The 19,085-nt window shown below is 38.8% G+C and overlaps 1 long non-coding RNA gene across 1 annotated transcript; it reads left to right on the forward strand.

Moving 5' to 3' along the window:
• Window positions 1–1,827: 1,827 nt before the first annotated feature.
• LOC110268591 lies at window positions 1,828–17,397 on the forward strand. The gene is made up of 3 exons (XR_002356829.1): window positions 1,828–1,869; window positions 1,953–2,009; window positions 17,089–17,397. It is a non-coding gene; the product is annotated as an uncharacterized LOC110268591 (long non-coding RNA).
• The last annotated feature ends 1,688 nt before the right edge of the window (window positions 17,398–19,085 follow it).

Below are 19,085 nucleotides of genomic sequence, written 5' to 3' on the forward strand. Positions count from 1 at the left end.
GGTGCAAGCATAAACTTGATGCCTCTATCTCTTATGAGGAAGCTTCAAATTTTTTAACTGAAACCCACTCGAATAGCTCTTCAAATGGCTGACAAGTCCATTCAGCAAGCACTTGGAGTTGTAGAGAATGTGCTGGTAAAAGTGGGAAAATTCCTTCTCCCAACTGATTTTGTCATCCTGGATATAGAGGAGGACCCTAACACTCCCATCATTCTAGGGAGGCCTTTCCTGGCTACGGGCAGAGCATTGATAGATGTTGAAAATGAGGAATTGTTGCTGAGAGTGCATGATGAGCACCTAGCATTCTATGTTTTTAAAACCCTGCATGAGCCCACTCAAGAAGAAGATTGTATGAAGGATAAAGCCAGGGATCAAAGCTTGAAAGAGGCATTCAATGATTTAACTCCAAGACTTCCAAATCCATGCTTGAAAGAAGTAGAGATGGTGCAACAGACCAAAGAAATCAAGGAGGAACTAGATCCAAAACCCCCAGATGAGAACCCCAACACTCCAGATAAAGAACCACCAAGGCATGAATCATCTCCTAAGAAAGAAGAGAAGAAGAAAGGGGCCAAAAGGGTGGAGAAACAAGAAAATTCCCGCTGAAGGCTTCTCACTAGGGGATAAAGTGATGTTGAACACCCAACCAACGAAGGTGTGTCCACAATTATCTGAGTATTACACTGTGAACCGGATCCTTTCACTTGAACACCTAGAGATCATCAAAGAGGAGACCGGAAGGAAGTTCACAGTAAGAGGAGAAACGCTAAGGCACTATGATTTTCAGCCTCCATGATCAAAGAACAACATGTCAAGCTAGTGACATTAAAAGAGCGCTTGTTGGGAGGCAACCCAACCTGAGGTAGTTTTCTTTTAATAACTATTTTAATAAAAAGGTTAATTAGTTTATCTATATTGCAAGGAGCTAAGTTTGGTGTTGCACACTAAAACAATCTAAGGGAGAATGAAGGATTCTAAGTTTGGTGTTCCACCAAAATCTCATCATAAAATATATTCTCACCTTCTGCATAATGTAACGGCCTAGCCCCGAAGAAACGGTGCTTTTTCGGGATCAAACGGAATTTTTACAGAATTTTTAGGAATTTCTATGCATATAAGCACCTCCACTGCACAGGTGCTGCGTCATCAAGCTGCTGAGTCAGCAGCTTGATTGCACAGGACACCTCTCCTAATCTAAGTAGGCACGTCGCGAAGAGTTGCGTTTTTGAGCCACTTTGGGCTCGAATTTCAAAATTCTGATTTCCGTGGTTAGTCTCTATGTGACGAGCCGGTCACAAATTTCGAGAGAAAAATTATATTAATATAATATTCATATATTATTATTTTATTCAGAATATTATATTATTATCTTCTCTACTGTGATTAATGTTGATCTATGTTTAGTAATATAATAACTGAGCTTGAAATCTACCGGTAACGGATAATACCGGCATTCTTAGATGAACTTAGCACTGCTAATGCTTCATCATATATCCTTTATTCTTATGATTATCCAGTTACTAGTGTCATTTACACTAAGTAACTTAATGTTTATCCATTAGTAGTGTAATTACTTAAGTTCTAATACATCTAGCTTTAGTAATTATCCTTTTCTGAGATATTTTGACAAGTAACTTTTGGATAATCATCATCCAAAAGCCACGGCCTCCCTAGGACAGCTTGACTATCATTTTTGTTCTTGGAAAAGCTTAGAATACCATGAAAGAAAACCATGAAGCTTCCATGAACACCTGAGCTACTTTCTCCGTTCTTTCTCAAACCGAAACCCTATCAAAAATCTAATCTTACCAAAGTGTTCACCTCTTCCTCCTCTTCATTTCTATGTCACTTTTCATGGAGTAAATCAAGGTATGAAGGCTGCTCCTCCTCCTTGAAGATTCGGCCATGGTGGTTCCTTAAGTTAATGATGTCTTCTTCATGTTCTTTCTTAGGATCTCTTATTCAATCACCAAAAGCTCCAAGAAAACGTGATTTCTAGTTACCTTAAGGTGAGGAAAACCTTCTTTTCATCATCATGAAGCTTCAGCCTTCATGTTTCATAAGATTCTAAAGTTGTTTTTGATGTTAAAATAGGCATAAAAGTGCTTCTGGAAGCTTGTTTTTGGTGCAATCTCGGACAGCAGCAAAGGAGGTAAGGTTTGGTAAATTAATCAATGATTGGCTGTGTTCTTGAAGTGTTAAACCAGATCTTGTTGCTTGAGATTTGATTTTGGGTGTATGTGTGAGGGTTTGATCATGGAAACTTGTTGTTTAATGCTTGAAAATCATGTTTATGATGGTTTTGAAGTGGCTGTCGGTGCTGCTGGAAAATGTGACATTCCAGCCATGAAAATCATGATTTTTTATTCTTATTTGATGTGTATTTGATGGCTGAAAAGTTTCTCTTTGGTCTGATAAAAATTGGGTTCAAATCGATTTCTGAAAAGATTGAAAAACTAGCTGAAAATCAAGCAGAAATCTGATGAACTTTTGGAAAAAAAAATGTTTTTGGTTTTTGGAAGAACATGAAAACGTGTATTCAAGGAGTTTTGGGGTCAAAATGTAATTATTAAAAAGTTTGGGGTTGAAAATTAATTAATCAAAAGTTGAGGGGCTAAAGTGCAAATATTAAAAGTTATAGGGGTCAAAGTGCAATTTCCAAGAAGTCCGGGGGTCAAAATGCAATTTTTGAAAGTTAAATAAAATATTATTATTTTAATAATAAAATATTGATAAAAAGACAGTTTTTCCTGAATTCTCTAATTTCCTTTACTAAACAACTAAGAAGAGGTATAAGAGAAGATATAGAGGTATATGAGGTAAAAAAACAAGATTTTGAAACTTGTGTTTAAGTTAAAAAGAAAAGGAGTTAAAAGTGACATAGTTGTGTACCTGACCTTACAGAGTAAACAGAGAATTGTAAAATGAGCTTTCTGTGATGTTCTAATGCTTGATTTATGATGATTGCTAAGTGATGGAGAGTATGGTTATATGTGAATTATGAGCCTTCGGGCAATGTTTGTGAATGTTGTGCGGGGACGCCCGTATTGTGATGTTGCTTCCCAGACAGGCTGCGGTAGAGTAGTACCAGCCCTGCAAGCTGAATGCTTGGTAGAGGCCTGACTCGCATACCTACGGTATATTGAGATTTGAGCAAATACCAGCCCTGCAAGTCGAGAGTACTTGGTAGAGGGTATGCGGTACTTAATCTGGGATTAAGTTCTGGGAAGGCCTTATCTGACCTGGAGGGTCGGATTGCGTCAGGTGCGGATCGAAACCGACAAATGAGCTCATTACCTGCAGTAGGGACAGACATGCATCATACTTGTTTGTGCATTATTTATTGCTAATCTTCTTATGTTCTTACCTCATCCTGAGGAGCAGATGCCACCTCCACCTGACCATCCTCCTCCACCTGAACCTCCTCTACCTGATGAGCCTATACCTGCCCAGCTTATCCATGAGGCACCTCCTGCACCTTTTGTCCTTGATGAGTGGGGTATTCCTGTGTTGCCACCCGAGCTTGATCCTTTACCTGAGCCGATCGAGCCTCTTGTCTTTGATGAGCAGCAGGGACATGAGTATGATCAGATCATGGAGGCGCCACCTCCTTCTCCAGACTGTATTTTGTTTGGTAGCTATCCTTTTATGGTTCCTGTGGCCAGCAGTGGTTCCTCTGCTATCACTCCGGCAGAAGAAGAGGACGAGGAAGAAGAAGATCCAGAGGAAGATCCTAACTTCATAGTTATCTCCTCTGACAGCGATGACGATGAACCAGGCGAGGCGCCAGCAGGCGAGCATCACCATTCGCCCGGTGATTTTTTGTGAGGTACTCTGGACCAGGACTGAGGAGACTTTTTGAGACGCCTAGTCTAACTTCAGTACATTAGAGTGTCTCCCTCACTTTTGTTAGCATGATTAGAGGGAATAGGCATATCATAGAGTTAGGCTAGCCTGGGTGCCAGCTTAGGGGCTTTTGGTCAGGCCAGGCCCTGGGGCGTCTTATGTACATATATGTATATACTATATGAGTCACTAACTTAGGGGTGTTGTACTATATCTCTATGCTTATATAACTGAGCCACTTCTGTAACATGATGTATATTATAGTGTGTTATTCCATATTCTGTTATCTTTTGTCTTATGTATGTGAACGTTTAATTATCCCTTGATATATGGAAGGTATGCGACTTTAAATTATTCTTGTTAAAAAAATTTACTTGTAAAATTCGCGGGGTTTTAACAACGTACAGGCTTATATTTATTAATTAATAATACAAAAAGGAAAAACAAGTTGGTAACATTCGATTTCTAGTATGATCTAGACATGCTAGAAGTTGGGTCGTTACAATTTGATATCAGAGCAGTTCTTCCTGTTAGAGCCTGGAGAATGGACTGAATCATGCTTTATTGCATGCTCTGTGGTGTGTCTCATGCTTATAGGGTATCTATGTGATATGTGTTGCATGAATGTCTTTGTGCTTTCATTCTGATAAAGTTCACGCCCAACTTGAGGTATTAAGACTGATCACCTTGGTATTGATTGTTTGGTATGAACAGAATCAGGATGCCTCCACGGAGACGTAGCGATCGGGAAGGGTCTACTGTTAACAATCCGCCACAAAACGATGATAATCTGCTTGCTGCGATTCATGCTATTACTGAGGCTGTGCGTGAAACGGCGACTGCTACTACCCGAGCAGTTAAGCGTCTGGGGGAACGTAATGGAGAGCGTAACAATGACCGTAATGGTGAGAATGGTGGGAACAGTGATGGAGATAACATGAATCATGATAGGCCTATGACATTAGCTACTTTCTTGAAAGTTAATCCACCAAAGTTCAAGGGTACGACTGTAGCAACTGAAGCTGATAATTGGTTTCGAGGCATAGAAAGGTCCTTGAGGGCACAGCATATCCCGGAAGAACAGTATGTAGAATTTGCTACTTATATGTTGGAAGGGGATGCTCAGCATTGGTGGCAGGGCATTCAACGTTTACTGCAGCAAGATGAGGGTAATATTTTGTGGGATGTTTTCAAAGAAGAGTTCTATAAGAAGTACTTTCCTAGAGCTACTCATGAGGCAAAGGAGATGGAGTTGATGCAGTTAAAACAGGGAAGTATGTCTGTTGCTGAGTATACAAGGAAGTTTGAAGATTTATGTCATTTTTCCAAGGTTTGTCAAGGGAATCCAGCAGATTTCGAAGAGTGGAAATGTTTGAAATTTGAAGGGGGACTCCGTGAAGATTTTTTGAACTCAGTGGTTCCATTGGAAATACGGAATTTTGCAGAGTTGGTTAATAAGAGTCAGCTAGTAGAGGACTGTGCTAAGAAGATAGCTGCAGCTCGGATGAATCGCCCAAGATCTTCTTTTCAGAATTATAATCAGTATACAGCTCCTCAGGGAAGGAATTTTAAGCAGGGAGCAATGCCTTCACGAAGGTACAATTAGAATAGAAATGTTCATGCACGTCCTACAGGAGGGAATGGAGGAAGAATGAGACAAGATATGGGTAAGCGACCTCAGCAGGCGCAGATGCGACCAGTATGTAGGCAGTGCGGAAAGGAGCATGGAGGTAGACCTTGTCAGCTTACAAGCGTTATCTGTTTTTCTTGTGGTCAGCCTGGACATATGGCTAAGGACTGTCCGAAGAAGCCAGTACAAGGAACAGATAGGCCGCGACAGCAAGGACGTGTGTTTGCTATGACTGCTGATGACGCAATGAAATCAGACTCCCTAATTCAAGGTCAGTGTTATGTCAAATCTCGACTCTTAATTGTACTGTATGACTCTGGTGCATCACATTCATTTATTTCTGAGACTGTTGCGCATGAGTTGGGATTAGATTTCACCATGTTAAATTATAATCTAAAAGTTTCCACCTCAGAGAGAGATAGAGTTTAGTATTGATCTGGTTCCTGGAGCCGGACCAATTTCTATAGCACCGTATCGGATGTCACCATTGGAACTAGCAGAGTTAAAGAAGCAGTTGAATGAATTGCTGGGGAAGAAGTTTATTCGTCCGAGTGTATCACCATGGGGAGCTCCAGTGTTACTAGTAAAGAAGAAGGATGGTGGAATGAGGTTATGTGTGGATTATCGGCAATTGAACAAGATCACAATCAAGAACAGGTATCCACTCCCAAGGATAGATGATCTGATGGACCAGCTGAGAGGTGCGACAATATTCTCGAAGATTGATTTGTGGTCAGGTTACCATCAAATCCGGGTGAAGGAATCAGATATACCTAAGACTGCCTTTCGAACTAGGTACGGTCACTATGAGTATACGGTTATGTCCTTTGGACTGACTAATGCTCCTGCTGTATTCATGGATTATATGAATCGCATTTTTTGTCCGTATCTAGATCAATTTGTGGTAGTCTTTATAGATGATATCCTCATCTATTCCAAGATAGAAGAAGAACATGGAGAGCATTTGAGGATTGTGTTGCAAATATTAAGAGCACGGAAGCTATATGCGAAGTTGTCGAGATGTGAGTTTTGGGCGACAGAAGTGGCATTCTTGGGACATGTGATCACACGAGATGGAATAACTGTAGATCCTTTAAAGATCGAGGCCGTAGTACAATGGAAGCAACCCAAGACAGTTACAGAAGTTCGTAGTTTCTTGGGGTTAGCAAGATACTATCGGCAGTTTATCAAGGGTTTTTCACAGATAGCTTTACCTTTGACTCGCCTTACTAGGAAGGAAGTTCCATTTGAGTGGACAGAGAAGTGTGAAGAAAGCTTTGAAACTTTAAAGGAAAAGTTGACGACGGCGCCAGTTTTGGTGTTACCAGACCCACAGGAACCTTTTGAGGTGTATTGTGATGCTTCTTCTAAGGGACTTGGATGTGTATTGATGCAGCATAGGAATGTGGTAGCTTATTGATGATATGTCATCATGTCATATTTTTCTATACTTTTTCTTTGTTTTTTTTTAGGTTTTATGCACTTTCTTGAGCCATAAGTAAGCCAATTGGGTAGAATTTCATGTTTCCTTTGATTCAATCAACCATGGATAAATTAATGCATTTTCATGAGATTTTGTGCTATAATTGTTATATATTATGAAAGAATAACAATATCATGATTTTGAGCATAGCTTTGATGTGCTTGGTTGATTGATGATAGGTGAAAAGAGCTTTGAAGAAGGTTGAAGAAAGAAGAAATGGCAAGGAGCAAGAGAGAACAAAAAGCTTGAGCAAAAGCTTGCCTCAAACTTTAGCTCAAACTTTTGGAAGAGTTGAATTCACCCTGGATGGAGCAAAAGCTTGCGCCAACGTTTGACCTCAAGCTTTTAGACAAACGTTGGCACCACAACAAACACACCCTGGAGAAGAGCAAAAGCTTGCGCCAATGTTTGACCTCAAGCTTTTAGGCAAACGTTGGCGCCACAACAGCCTGAAGGGGTATACTTCCAACAAGAATAACTTGAGCTACAGAGCTCCAAATGAGGTGATTCAAAAAGCAATAGAAAGTAAGAATCGAGAGCTTTCCAAGCATATATGGGACTGCATGGTGGACACTAAAATTGAGGGAGAAAACTGCCCCGCAATGTGCATAAACAAACATGGTGGCAACCTGCAGTGAGGCCAACTGACCTCTGCACCTTCGACGGAGTATAACTCGAGCTGTAGAGCTCCAAATGATGCGCTTTCAACGGCATTGAAAAGTAGACACTCAGGGCTTTCCAACAATATATAATAGTATGGGGTGGAAAATGCGTTTGAGCCTCCAGAACTGGCGTTTTCGACCACGTTTGAGGCAAACTTTACCTCAAACGTTGCACACCAAAGCCAGCGACCCTGTCCTCTTCAAAGGAGCATAACTTGAGTTGTAGATGTTCAATTAAGGTGATTCTAATTGGGTTAGAAAGCTGACATTCAGAGCTTTCTAATCATATATAATAGTCTATAGTGGGCATAAAATTGGCAACGTTGACAAGAGGACAAAGTAGCACCCCAAGGCTTGATATGCAACAAGAGGGATCCACGTTTGGCTCAAAGTTTGACCTCAAACTTTGGCTCAAACGTGGATGGCAGCAAAATGGCCATCTGCATGATGAGTTTGGTGAATAAGTTTGAGTCAAAGTTTGCCTCAAACTTTGACTCAAGCTTTAATGGTTCATGGTCCGGTTCACAAGTGGGTTTCTTTCCAACACCAAGAGTGATGCGCATAAACGTGTTATGCTACGATTTAGGAAATTGCACGATCGGCAAAATTCCTTCCGGCAAGTGCACCGGTTATCGTCGTCAAGTAAAAACTCACAATAGAGTGAGGTCGAATCCCACAAGGATTGGTTGAGTGAGCAATTCGGATTAGAAGTGTGTTCTAGTTGAGCGGAATCAAGATTTGAGATGAGAATTGCGGAATGTAAAATTGGCGGGAAAAGTAAATGACAAGAAAATTAAATGGCTGAATCTTAAATTGCATGAATTAAAGAGCAGAATGTAAATTGCTGAAATTAAAAGGGAATGGGGATGATTGCAAGAATTGAATTATCATCACTCAAAGGCACAAGAGATAGATGAAATTGGAATTTTATTTAATTGTAATTTGTCGTTAATTTCAATTTCATTTTCATTTTGTAAAAACCTATATAAAGGCATTAGTTTCATTTCACTAAGGGGAGGCTCTAATAGAGAGCATTGGAGGCTGGCTCCACAAGGGAGCATTAAGAATAGAGAACTCTCTCTCTTTAGTTTTTCTCTTTGTTTTGAATCTTGGGTTGAGAATTGAAGGAATTCTGTTTCATTCTCACTTTGAGATTTCTCTTGTTCTTCTTCTACAAAATTTCAGTGAATTAAGGATCTGAATCAACACTCTGTTTACTGCTTTCATCTTCATTTCTTTTGCAAATTGTTCTTTATTGGATCAAAGAAGGACTTGAGATCTAGACTTGTTTTCTAGTCTCATTGAGCCCCTGAGATCTTCACTTGTCTTTCTAGATTTCACAATTGATTTGAGTTTTCTTGCTGATTTACTTTTCTGCTACAATTTCCTTCTCTGCAATTTTTACTTTCTACTGCATTGCTTCTAATTTACATTTCCTGCACATTTACATTCTACACTTTAACTTTGAGCTTGCTGCAAATCTGAATTTACTTTTCTTGCCTTGGATCCATTGCTTTCTTTAAATTTCAGCACCCAGCCCCCCTTTACTTTTCATGCAAGTTACATTTCTTGTCATTTAAGTTTCTGCAATTTATATTGCTTGCTCTTTAAGTTTCTGTCCAATTTACTTTCTGCAATTTTAAATTCATTGTCATTTACTTCCTGTTGGTTACAATTTCACACAATTCACTTCAATGTTAGCTTGACTAAACTAATCACCCACTAAAGTTGCTTGATCCATCAATCCCTGTGGGATCGACCTCACTCACATGAGTTTTACTACTTGATGCGACCCGGTATACTTGCCGGTTAGATTTAGGTATGTTTGGAAATTCATTTTTTCACAAATTTTCCCATCACTTATGCTTCGAGACAACTAAGACCTCACGAAAGGAACTATCCGACACATGATTTGGAATTAGCAGCAGTGGTCTTTGCACTTAAGATTTGGAGGCACTATTTGTACGGAGCCCAATTTGAAGTCTTCTCTGATCATAAGAGTTTGAAGTATATCTTTGATCAGAAAGACCTTAATATGAGGCAGAGGCGATGGATGGAATTCTTAAAAGATTATGATTTTAAGTTGAGCTATCATCCTGGGAAGGCAAATGTAGTCGCAGATGCTTTGAGTCGGAAGAGTTTGGGCATATCCTGGATGATGATCAAGGAAGAAGAAATGATCTCAGGCTTTGAAAACTTAAAATTAGTAATGAGAGAGACATCAAGAGGAGTTGTTATGGCGCGACTACAATTAACATCTGACTTTAAGATAGCTATTCAGCAAGCTCAAGCCCAGAATTCAGGAATGCTGACATTGTTAACACGGATGAAGGCAGATCATCCGGAAGAGGTACGACAAGATAAAGAGGGAATATGGAGATATAGGAACAGAATTTGTGTACCTGCTCAGGAGGACTTGAGAAAGAACATTTTGACCCAAGCTCATGAAAGCAGATTTTCTATCCATCCCGGAATGACTAAAATGTACCAAGATCTGAAAAAGATGTTCTGGTGGCCGGGAATGAAGAAATATATAGCAACGTATATTTCAAAGTGTCTCACTTTCCAGAAGATTAAGGTGGAACATCAAAAACCACCTGGAACCTTGCAACCATTGGAGATACCGCAATGGAAATGGGAAGAGATTACGATGGATTTTGTTACTGGGTTACCAAGAACCTCTGCCGGGCATGATACAATTTAGGTAATTGTAAATCGATTGACAAAATCAGCGCATTTTCTACCAATTCAAATTGGTCACAGCTTGGAGAAACTCGCCCGGTTATACATTCAGGAGATAATACGATTGCATGGAATATGATGACAAGTCATCTTAGCCTATTTTCACTAGTCTTTTTCTTTGTTTTCAATTGATTTTATGCACTTTCTTAAGCCATAAGCAAGCCAATTAGGTAGATTTCCTTGTTTCCTTTGATTCAATCAACCATGTATGAATTCATGCACTTTCATGAGATTTTATGCTATAATTGTCATATATTATGAAAGAAACACAATCTCATGATTTGGGGCATAGCTTTGATTGTTTTGATTGATTGATGATAGGTGGAAAGAGTTTTGAAGAAGGTTGAAGGAAGAAGGAATGGCTAGGAGCAAGAGAGAACAAAAAGTTTGAGCCAAAGTTTGCCTCAAAATTTAGCTCAAACTTTTAAAAGAGTTGAAAACATACCAGAGGAAAAAAGCTTGAGCAAAAGTTTGCCTCAAACTTTAGCTCAAACTTTTGGGAGAAAAGCTTGAGCCAACGTTTGCCTCAAGCTTTTTGGCAAACGTTGGCGCCACACTTGCACACCCTGGAGGAGAAAAGCTTGCGCCAACGTTTGCCTCAAGCTTTTTGGCAAACGTTGGCGCCACACACATTTACAAGGGGGCCAACGTTTGAGCAAAAGTTTGACCTCAAACTTTGGCTCAAACGTTGGTAGCAGTAAAGTGAAGCCATCTGGTATAAAAAGTTTGAGTAAAAGTTTGCCTCAAACTTTTACTCAAACTTTTATGATTCTCAACCCGGTTCACAATGGATCTTTCTCCAACTTCAAGAGAAATCAACTAAGGCCTTTATCAACCCAATTCCATCAAGAGCAAAGGCCTAATTCAAGGCTTGAAGACCATTTGAAGAAAGTGTATAAATAGCTTAGGATTTAAGTTTTAGGAGGGCTTTTTCGGAGAGAATTTTGAGAACACTTACAGAGAGCTCACCTTGACATTTTTTGAATTGTTGCTTTAGAATTCTAGAGAATTAGGAAGGAGAATTGATCTCTCTTCTTCCTTGTTCTTGCTCAGCACTCTTTACTTTTCTTGTTTTGGATCTTGGGTGGAGAATTGAAGAAATTCTGTTTCAATCTCACCTTGGGATCTTGTTTAATTTTCAGCATTGAGTTTCCATTTCTGTGAATTGCTTCTTCTTCTACTTTTTCTGCAATTTACATCTCTTCATTTCCTCTGCAATTGTTCTTGCTGAATCTAGGAAGGCAGTGAGATCTAGACTTGGCTATCTAGTCTCTTGAGTCCTGAGATCTACAGCTTTCAATTTTAATTTCCTTGTTTCGTTGTCACACCAAGTTTATTCTCATTTTCATTTAAGATCCGGTTTAATTGAATCCATTTTTTACATTCCTGTTTGTTGAATTTTTCTTTTCCTTGTTTAATTTCTACAAATCCAATTCCCAATTCCCTTTACAATTCAAGCCATTTACATTTCTTGCACTTTAAGATTCTGCAATTTACATTTCTTGCGTTCTAAGTTTCTGCCATTTAATTTCTTGTTCTTTAAGATTCAGCACATTTACTATCTCTGCTCTTTAATTTTCTGCAATCTACCCTTCTCCCTTTTAATTTCATGCAATTTAGCTTCTGTCGAATACAAACCACTCAAATCAACTCTTGATCTGCTTGACTAAATCAACCACTAAACTAAAATTGCTCAATCCTTCAATCCCTGTGGGATCGACCTCACTCCCGTGAGTTTTATTACTTGATACGACCCGATGCACTTGCCGGTTAGTTTTGTGTGTTTGGAATTCGTTTTCTGTTTTTCGAAAATACACATCAAGTTTTTGGCACCGTTGCCGGGGATTGATTAGATTGACAATGATTAAGTAAGGTGGTGATTTAGATTAAGCACTTTTTCTTTATTTTTGTTAATTTCTAACTTGCACACTAACTGTTTGAGACTTTGTCTCTACTAACTCTCACTGCACTCAAGCTACAGAGTGCTCTGTGTAATTTTGCTGTTTTGGTTGTATGACATGAACCAGGAGAGAGTTCTCCACCTCTGGAATTTTTGAAGAAGGACACAAATTAAAAAATGGAGGAGACCGGAAGGAAGTCCATAGTGAGAGGAGAAAATCAAAGGCAACAGGATTTTCAACCTCCATGATCCGAGGATGAAAGATGTCAAGCTAGTGACAATAAAAGAGCGCTTGTTGGGAGGCAACCCAACCGGAGGTAACTATCGTTTCATATCTATTTTAATAAATAGGTTAATTAGTTTTATCTATATTGCAAGAAGCTAAGTTTGGTGTTGCACACCAAAACAATATAAGGGAGAATGAAGGATTCTAAGTTTGGTGTTCCACCAAAATCTCATTTAAAACATATTCTCACCTTCTGCATAATGCTAGCTTCAAGCAGCTAGATAAACTAGTTAACTATTTTGCTATTCTTTAGTTTTCAGTTTTGTCACTTTTGAAAAAGAAAAAGAGTTCCACACATGGTTAATCTGATGCATGAGAACTATTGGCAAGGTACTAAGTTTGGTGTTCCCACACCAAAGTAAGTTCAAAGGCCCACAAATAAATCATGCATGCTAACCATTGTTTCTAAGTGCTTGGGGAACAAGCAACTTTCAATATCACTGCAGAGTACCATACAAACTTTTGGGAAGATTTAGCATCATCAATCAAAGTGATGAAAGAGGAATGTGAAGACCAACAATGATGATGAGGAAGAGGATAGCAAGTAGACTCCAAAAGGTTGTATTATTCATTATCAGATATTGCTGTGATTGAAAGTTATATTATACCCCTATCTGTCCTTCTGTCTAATATAGTTTTTCTGCAATTCAATAATCAAGATGCTTGATCATTTACAACACTATACTCTCCAAAACTTGTTTGCACTCAATATTTCAAAAATGCATCACATGAAAGTTCTTAGAAAAGAAGGATTGAGGAATTAAACAATTTTGAGGCAAGCAAAAGATTAGGAGAAGTGGTGGTTCTAGTTGTGTGATTATGTATTGAGGTTGCATGCTTATGAAAACTTGCATGGGAGCTCATAGGCGGGACATAGAGTTCAAAGAAGTGTTGTGGAGATTCTCAAACATTTATTGATCCAAGAAGCAGCAAACAAAACAAAAGAAAGTAAAGAAAATACAAAAAAAAAAAAAACAAAAAAAGAACATGGCCCAAGGCTCTGAGCATCAATTACTAGGCAGGAAAGAAGAAAGAAACAAGAACTCAAAGAGTTGTTATCCTAGTAAATGCTTGTGGTCGAATTGTGTAAAGGAGAGAGGCTTGAGTAAGTAAATCCTTAGGGGTGCTTTAACACCTAATACCTTAAAACCAACTGGTTTAGGAGTATTGATTGAAAGCTTATCTAAAGAGCCGCTTTGAGACATGACACTTAGAGTCAAGGCCAAAGCACAGAAACTATAAGCTGCTTCAAGGTGATTACCTATAGAGAGATCTCCATGATATCATTTGGATGAAAGTCCTAGGACCTAAGACCCCCAATATGTGAGGACTAGTAAGCACTGAAGCCCTTGCATGAGCATATGATTTGGAGTTCACCCCACTGTCACTTAGTCACTTCACTCACAGGACCTTACAAGTTATTCTTCAAATCCATTATGATTGAAAGAACCTTTGAGCATAATTCTTTTCTTGCTTGGGGACAAGCAAGCTTTAAGTTTGGTGTTGTGATGACAAGTCATCTTAGCCTATTTTCACTAGTCTTTTTCTTTGTTTTCAATTGATTTTATGCACTTTCTTAAGCCATAAGCAAGCCAATTGGGTAGATTTCCATGTTTCCTTTGATTCAATCAACCATGTATGAATTCATGCACTTTCATGAGATTTTATGCTATAATTGTCATATATTATGAAAGAAACACAATCTCATGATTTGGGGCATAGCTTTGATTGTTTTGATTGATTGATGATAGGTGGAAAGAATTTTGAAGAAAGTTGAAGGAAGAAGGAATGGCTAGGAGCAAGAGAGAACAAAAAGTTTGAGCCAAAGTTTGCCTCAAACTTTAGCTCAAACTTTTAAAAGAGTTGAAAACATACCAGAGGAAAAAAGCTTGAGCCAACGTTTGCCTCAAACTTTTTGGCAAACGTTGGCGCCACACTTGCACACCCTGGAGGAGAAAAGCTTGTGCCAACGTTTACCTCAAGCTTTTTGGCAAACGTTGGCGCCACACACATTTACAAGGGGGCCAACGTTTGAGCAAAAGTTTGACCTCAAACTTTGGCTCAAACGTTGGTAGCAGCAAAGTGAAGCCATCTGGTATAAAAAGTTTGAGTAAAAGTTTGCCTCAAACTTTTACTCAAACTTTTATGATTCTCAACCCGGTTCACAATGGATCTTTCTCCAACTCCAAGAGAAATCAACTAAGGCCTTTATCAACCCAATTCCATCAAGAGCAAAGGCCTAATTCAAGGCTTGAGGACCATTTGAAGAAAGTGTATAAATAGCTTAGGATTTAAGTTTTAGGAGGGCTTTTTCGGAGAGAATTTTGAGAACACTTACAGAGAGCTCACCTTGACATTTTTTGAATTGTTGCTTTAGAATTCTAGAGAATTGGGAAGGAGAATTGATCTCTCTTCTTCCTTGTTCATGCTCAGCACTCTTTACTTTTCTTGTTTTGGATCTTGGGTGGAGAATTGAAGAAATTCTGTTTCAATCTCACCTTGGGATCTTGTTTAATTTTCAGCATTGAGTTTCCATTTTTGTGAATTGCTTCTTCTTCTACTTTTTCTGCAATTTACATCTCTTCATTTCCTCTGCAATTGTTCTTGCTGGATCTAGGAAGGCAGTGAGATCTAGACTTGGCTATCTAGTTTCTTGAGTCCTGAGATCTACAGCTTTCAATTTTAATTTCCTTGTTTCGTTGTCACACCAAGTTTATTCTCATTTTCATTTAAGATCCGGTTTAATTGAATCCATCTTCTACAATCCTGTTTGTTGCAATTTATTGTTCCTTGTTTAATTTCTGCAAATTCACTTCCCAATTCCCTTTACAATTCAAGCCATTTATATTTCTTGCACTTTAAGATTCTGCAATTTACATTTCTTGCATTCTAAGTTTCTGCCATTTAATTTCTTGTTCTTTAAGATTCAGCACATTTACTATCTCTGCTCTTTAATTTTCTACAATCTACCCTTCTCCCTTTTAATTTCATGCAATTTAGCTTCTGTCGAATACAAACCACTCAAATCAACTCTTGATCTGCTTGACTAAATCAACCACTAAATTAAAATTGCTCAATCCTTCAATCCCTGTGGGATCGACCTCACTCCCGTGAGTTTTATTACTTGATACGACCCGGTGCACTTGCCAGTTAGTTTTGTGTGTTTGGAATTCGTTTTCCGTTTTCCAAAAATACACTATCAGAATACCTTCATCAATTGTGTCAGACAGAGATCCAATGTTTACTTCTAGATTTTGGGGAGCTCTACAAAAAGCTTTTGGGACGAAGTTGCACTTAAGTACAGCATATCACCCACAGACTGATGGATAGACAGAACGAACAATTCGTACCTTGGAAGATATGTTGAGATCTTGCGTAATGGACCAACAGGGTAACTGGGACAAATACTTGCCATTGATTGAGTTTGCTTACAACAACAGTTATCAACAGAGTATCGGAATGGTACCATATGAAGCCCTCTACGGAAGAAAGTGTCAATCACCATTATGCTGGTATGACAAGGAGGAAGGCAGGATTTTGGGGCCAGACTTGGTACAAGAAACTACCAAACGGATTAAGCACATTCGAGAGAAGATTCAAACTGCCCAAAGTCGACAAAAGAGCTATGCAGATATTAGGCGTAGGCCTTTAGAATTTAACGAAGGTGACCATATCTTCTTAAGAGTGACACCTACAACTGGAATAGGTAGAGCTCTTAGGACTAAGAAATTGAATCCACGATATTTAGGTCCTTTTCAAATTCATAAAAGAGTCGGTCCAGTAGCATACCAAGTAGCTCTCCCTCCTTATTTGTCAAACCTTCATGATGTTTTTCATGTTTCACAACTTAAAAAGTATAATCCCGACGAAAGCCACGTTTTACAACCAGAGACAGTACAGCTGCGAGCCGACTTGACATATCAAACCCTACCAGTTAGGATTGTGGAACGAAGTGACAAACAGCTTAGAGACAAGACAGTATCATTGGTTAAGGTAGCATGGGGACAAACTGGAACTGAAGAGTACACATGGGAGCTAGAAGACAAGATGAGAACAGACTACCCGTTTCTCTTTTCAAGTAATTGAAATTTTGAGGACAAAATTTTCTTTTAGGAGGGTAGAATGTAACGGCCTAGCCCCAAAGAAACGGCACTTTTTCGGGAACAAACGGAATTTTTATAGAATTTTTAGGAATTTCTATGCATATAAGCACCTCCACTGCATAGGTGCTGTGTCATCAAGCTGCTGAGTCAACAGCTTGATTGCATAGGACACCTCTCCTAATCTAAGTAGGCACGTCGCGAAGAGTTGCATTTTTGAGCCACTTCGGGCCCGAATTTCAAAATTCTGATTTCTGTGGTTAGTCTCTATGTGACGAGCCGGTCACGAATTTCGAGAAAAAATTATATTAATATAATATTCATATATTATTAATGATTTCTAGTTACCTTAAGGTGAGGAAAACCTTCTTTTCATCATCATGAAGCTTCAGCCTTCATGTTTCATAAGATTCTAAAGTTGTTTTTGATGTTAAAATAGGCGTAAAAGTGCTTCTGGAAGCTTGTTTTTGGTGCAATCTCGGACAGCAGCAAAGGAGGTAAGGTTTGGTAAATTAATCAATGATTGGCTGTGTTCTTGAAGTGTTAAACCAGATCTTGTTGCTTGAGATTTGATTTTGGGTGTATGTGTGAGGGTTTGATCATGGAAACTTGTTGTTTAATGCTTGAAAATCATGTTTATGATGGTTTTGAAGTGGCTGTTGGTGCTGCTGGAAAACGTGACATTCCAGCCATGAAAATCATGATTTTTGATGCTTATTTGATGTGTATTTGATGGCTGAAAAGTTTCTCTTTGGTCTGATAAAAATCGGGTTCAAATCGGTTTCCAAAAAGATTGAAAAACTAGTTGAAAATCAAGCAGAAATCTGATGAACTTTTGGAAAAAAAAATGTTTTTGGTTTTTGGTTTTTATATTGCCTTGCAAGGAAAATAGGCCAAAAGGCTTTGGCAAGGATTCGAACCTGGGAGCTCCATGGAGAACAAGGGAAGAGTGTTTTTCCTTGTGCAAAGAAAATAAGCCAAAAGGGCTCACCCAAGGCTCGAACCTGGAGCTTCCTTGTAGAAGCACTCCTTACTCTCCACTCTTCCAAGGAAATTATCTCCATTTGCCTCCACCAAGAGTTGAACCTGGGACCTTGAAGACAAGAGCAAGGCGCTGCATGGGGAGCTCAGTTGGTTTTCCCAACTGAGCACTACTCTCCCCCATCTCCCCTCACTTTGGCGCACAACTTTGACACACCAAGGAGCCTTGTGCACCCCATGACACAGCCAGGACATGGAGAACTCAGTTCAAAATTCCAACTGAGCTCTAGTGTCACGCACATGACCAAGGGGCTGGGCGCACCAAATGACACAGACGGCAACACTTGGGGGCTCAGTTTGGTTTTCCAACTGAGCTTGCCCCTGGGAGGTGTAATACTGGGCTGAAAATTGAATTAAAAATCCAACTTAATTCATTTCTTCACCAAATCAAAAGCCCATCCAAATTCCAAAATCTAAGAATAGAAAGTGTATAAATAGGAGCTAGTTTGATGTAATTAGGGACCTTTAGACTTGACTTTAAATTTTACCTTTTACTTTCATTTTCATTTGGAGCTTTTACTTTTGAATTTAGATCTTAGAAAATTGGGAAGAGGAATTGATCTCTCTTCCTCCTTGTTCTTGCTTGATCACTCTTTACTTTTCTTGCTTTTGATCTTGGGTGAAGAATTGAAGAAATTCTGTTTCAATCTCACCTTAAGATCTCTTGTTTACTTTCTCTGCAAAATTGAATTTGAATTTCTGTTTACTGCATCTTCTCTTATTCTTCTTTTACACTTTCTGCAGTTTACTTTTCTTCATTTCTTTTGCAATTGTTCTTGTTAGATCAAGGAAGGATTTGAGATCTAGACTTGTTATCTAGTCTCTTCCACTCCTGAGATCTTCAACCACTTTTAAATTGCTACAACTTAAGCATTGCTCACTTTCTGTCTTTAAATTTTCAAAGCATTTTTATTTTTCTGTTGAGATCTAGTTCAATTCAATTACTCCTCTACTCTTCTGTTTATTGCAATTTATCTTCGCTTGTTTAAATTCTATAATCCCAATGATAGGTATTTTTTGTGGAAACAAATTCCAACACCCAAACTCACCGGCAAGTGTACCGGGTCGCATCAAGTAATAATAACTCACATGAGTGAGGTCGATCCCACAGGGATTGAAGGATTGAGCAATTTTAGTTTAGTGGTTGATTTAGTCAAGTGAATCAAGTTTGGTTGAGTGATTTGTGCTTTGTAGAAACTAAATTGCTTGAAATATAAAGGGAGAGGGGGTAAAGTGCAGTAAATTAAAGAGCAGGAAAGTAAAGAAGCAGATTCTTAAAGTGCAAGTAATATAAATTGCAGAAACTTAGATTGCAAGAAATGTAAATGGCTGAAGCTTAAAGTGCAAGAAATGTAAATTGCTTGAATCATAAAAGGAATTGGGAATTGGGATTGC

Source organism: Arachis ipaensis, unplaced genomic scaffold (genome assembly GCF_000816755.2).
Source record: "Arachis ipaensis cultivar K30076 unplaced genomic scaffold, Araip1.1 Aipa357, whole genome shotgun sequence".
NCBI classification, from domain to species: Eukaryota; Viridiplantae; Streptophyta; class Magnoliopsida; order Fabales; family Fabaceae; genus Arachis; species Arachis ipaensis.